Raw genomic sequence first — 4,612 nt, forward strand, 5'->3', positions numbered from 1 at the left:
CTGCTGTCGTGGTGGGGCAGCGTGGGAGAGGGAGGGGTCGGCAGCGGGGGGACTGCCGTGGGGGCCGTGGCAGTGCGCTGAAGGGGCTGGCGGGCAGCTGGGGCAGTGGAGGTGGATTGTTGGGCAGTTGACGATGACGGAGAGGAGGTGGGATGGGTCGGGTGGTGGGTTGCACGAGAGGGAGGGGGAAGCATTGGCGGAGCGGTGGCCCGGTCATGCAACAATTGGATTCTCAATGGGGAATTATCATCATCCAAAAATTCATATGAGGTAGGAGATGGAGTATTTATTTGTGAAAATGGAAAGGAATTTTCATCAAACCACACATGCCGGGATATGATTATTTTTCGGCTTGCTAAGTCATAGCATTTGTACCCCCGATGATTGGAAGAAATCCTAGGAAGACACACGGAGTGGACCTAGACTGCAACTTATGAATTTGTGTGGAGGGAAAGAGAGGAAAACATAGACAGCCAAAGACTCGGAGATGAGAATAGGATGGATTCTTCTGATAAAGAATGTGAGTGGGTGTCTTATATGCTAAGAGTTTAGAAGGGAGAATATTGTGGAGGTACGTTGACATGGCCAAGGCGTGATGCCAATAGGAGGGGGGCATAGATGCATGGGCAAGGAGTGTACGAACAATATTATTGATGGATTTAATTTTCCGTTCCGCCTTACCATTTTGGGGGGAAGTGTGGGGACAAGAAAAGCGGAAAAGCATCCCGTTTTGTTCACAAAACTTATGAAAAGGACCATTGTCAAATTCACGCCCGTTGTCACATTGAAAGGTTTTGATTTCTTTTTTCAAACTGAGTGCGAATGAAGGTCCGAAAAGACAAGAAGCAATTATAAACTTGGGACTTTGTTTTGATGGGAAAAGTCCAAAGAAAATTAGTGTAATTATCAAGAAATAAAACATAATATTTGTGACATGAAGAGCTAAGAATATGTGAAGTCCATAAATGTTACACCTCGGAAAAAAAAATCTTCCGTTGGTACGCAAGTGAATGAACTAGCGAAATACGAGTATCGGGTTAATGATGACTTAAGGGCATTTTGGGAAAGAGTTATAACATCCCTTAGATTAGTATTGAAGTGTTAAACAAGTGTTAAGAAGGTTCCATGAGGATCGGAGATCAAACGAAGTGGCGAAACTAAGTTCAGTGACTGATGAGTTCTACGGCTCATTATACGGACCGTATAATGTTATACGGACCGTATAGTGGACCGTAAAACCATCACAGTGAAGGTTGGTTGCTGGTGGAATTTTACGGTCAGTTATACGGACCGTATAACGAACCGTCGAATGGTCACAGTGAAAGGTTGCTCACTGGTAACGTTTTACGGTCAGTTATACGGACCGTAAAACTGTTTTACGGACCGTATAACGGACCGTCAAGTAGTCACAGTGAAGGGGTGCTGGGCAGACCCATTTCACGGTCTATTATACGGACCGTATAACCATTATACGGACCGTATAATGGACCGTATAATGGAACCCGACAGTTCGGTGATGATTTAATAAATAAAGACCAAGTTCATGAAAATCATTTCCACATTTCCTCTCTCTCTCTAAAACATCTCTCTACAACTTTTGTACAAGTTTTCAAGGGTATTAATCCATCAACCACATTAAACAAGTAAATCCAAGGTAGAAACCCATCAAGGATCATCTAAAGTCAAGAAACCCAAATGGAGAAAAACTAGGGTTTTACTCAAAGTGGAGTATTATCAACAAAAGCTTGTCCCTACAACTTCTAAGGTAAGATTCATGATTTTTATATGATGTTTACGGTATTGGAGAATTAAAATGCATGGATTGTAGAAAACATGGTCCACTAGGACATGAATGATGAATAGTGACGTTTTTGAGACATAGTTTGAATTGAATCATGATTGTTGTTGTATTGTGATATGAGTGTGTTATAAATGACGTTAAGATCATGAAATAAACATTGTATATGGATGAACGAAGTTGGGTGTTGTGACCATAAATAGGGACAAATGGAAGTGAATTGAGAATGTGGATAATGTAGATGATTAATGGCCATGGAAATGATATTATAAATGTGTTGTTGACGTTTGGGGTTGAATTATGATATGGACAAATGTTGTATAGATAAAGGAGATGCTGTCCAATTTTCTCTAGTTCTAGCCATGTGCACTAGTTATCGATACTAATGATAGTATGGCCTTAATGAAGGTAGAAACGTGAGCATCGAAGGAGTACGTGCAAGTGTAGCATAATTCGACAAAGAGGTATGTAAGGCTAACCCTTCTTTCATAAGGCATGGTTCTTTGGCCAAACTCCTAATCCCTCTATATGAGTATGTTGACTACAAATGTTTCACATTCCGAGCTCATAAGGTCACTATCCTTGATTGGTACTACGAATGCGCTACGCACCTCAGGTGACGAGTAAGACTACGATATAGAAGTAACAATAACGATAATGATAGTAATGATGATGGTGATAATAATGATGCTAAAGGTGCCTACGGGCTGTTATACTCATACGTGCCTATGAAGGGCTATAATGAAACCCCAAGTTTATAACGCCGGGTAGAATATATGTGTATGAATATGTATAGAATATGTATACGATTACGAAACGCGCGCACACATCTGCAGATGGTACGGATAACCCTGAAGCCTTGGTAGGGCCAGGTATGAGTAACATTGAGCCTTGGTTGGCCAAGTATGTATATGAAATACTGATCCAATGAGGACGGGTACGCTATGTAAATGCCATGTATACGAAATGACTATGTATGTATATATTATGTAAAAGAATGTGATGAGACTACGTATAAGAATACGAATAAGGACATGTATACTAATACGAGCACAAGTATGGTACGAGTTTTATTATGGGCACGAATGACGATGTGAGTAAGTAAGCGACATGATGATGATGATATTATTGTCTCCCCTCCTATGCTATTCCATATATTGTTCATTATGTTGTATATCAATGTTAATCATGATTTACATACTCAGTACATTCTTCGTACTGACGTCCTTTCGTTTGTGGACGCTGCGTCATGCCCGCAGGTGCACAGGGAGACAGACTTGACCCATAGCTGCCTATTTGAAGATTTCATAGAGAGCTCCATTTCCTTCGGAGCCATATCTTTTGGGTACTCATTCTTTTGTGTATATAATTATGGGCATAGCGGGGTCCTGTCCCGCTCATGATATGTCATACTCTTAGAGGCTCGTAGTCATGTGTATGTGGGTAGAGATGTTTGGCCATGTCGGCCTATGTTTTGTATATCTTTTGTTGGCCTCGTCGGCCTTGTATATTTGACATGGCATAGATGCCCATGATATGTTAATTGATGATGGTCGTCCAATGGGACTAGCTTGATTAATGATTTAAAATGCATGAAATGAATTATGGTTCACCTAGATGTTATGATATGCATGATAAGGGGGTGCCCGGGTGGGGTAGCACCGGGTGCTCATCGTGGCCCCCTAGTCGGGTCGTGACAATAAATCACTGTGAACAATGTCAAAGGGCATAGTAGTAGTTGAAAGAGAGTCATAAAAAGGCAATTTAATTAATTTCCCCAGAGGGCAAGAATGACAAACATTGTTTCGAGCCTTATTACATTCAATCAAATTACTACTACGTAAAGAACTAAGAATAACATCCCCTGGATGACCTAAACGGGAGTGCCATATATGAGGAGAGATGACACTAAAAGCAGATGGTGCGGAAGACGAGATGGCTCGAAATTTTTTGAAGAATGGATAAAGATCACCCGAACTCTCACATCTCATGAGTTTTCTCCCCGTCCGTAAATCCTTCACATAAAAACCAAAAGGATCAAATTCAACAGAAACCATATTATCGATAGTAAATTTATGAATGGAAATAAGATTTTTGATGAGTTTAGGTGCATGTAAGACATTTTTCAGTTTTAAAGAGGGATTTTGTTGAAGGGATGTATGACCATAACCACGAATTGGAATCATGTTACCATTACCAACAACAATGCCATTATTTTTGCTCAATTGATAATAAGACGAGAGAGTACCTTGGGAGTTGTTCATATGAGATGTGGCTCCGGTGTCCATGTACCAATTCTTGTCATCGGGCGGATTCAACGACATTGTGTGCATAGCTTGATCAATATCTGTGGGCGCATACCCACCATGTGATGACGAGGTTGACGAGTAGAACGACTGTGGAGGACAAGGACCAAGAACTCCCTGCTACGAAGGAGCTGGACGCGACTGCTGCCAGTCGCGGGGCTGCTGCCACCCAGCCGTGGGGTACGGGCACGGTGGAGTGACCCACGGCTGTTGCCTCCACGCTGCCCACGGTGGAAAATACCACGACGGGGCAGCGGGTCCCTGCTGTTGTGCCGCGACGGGCTGGTATGCCTGTGCATTGGTGCGGCTGCCCCCGCCGCTGCTTTGTCCATTGCCGCTGCCACCACGGTTGTTGCGGTTGCCGCCGCTGCGACCGTGGTTATTTTTCTTTCAACGATTCTGCGAATTTCCACGATTGTTAAAATTATTTGCAGAGTTATTGGGCTGTCCATTTCCTGAGAAATTCTGAGGAGTAACATTGTGGGAAACAAGAGCAGCATTTGAGTCG

The sequence above is a fragment of the Lycium barbarum genome, chromosome 8, assembly GCF_019175385.1.
Source record: "Lycium barbarum isolate Lr01 chromosome 8, ASM1917538v2, whole genome shotgun sequence".
Classification (NCBI taxonomy): domain Eukaryota; kingdom Viridiplantae; phylum Streptophyta; class Magnoliopsida; order Solanales; family Solanaceae; genus Lycium; species Lycium barbarum.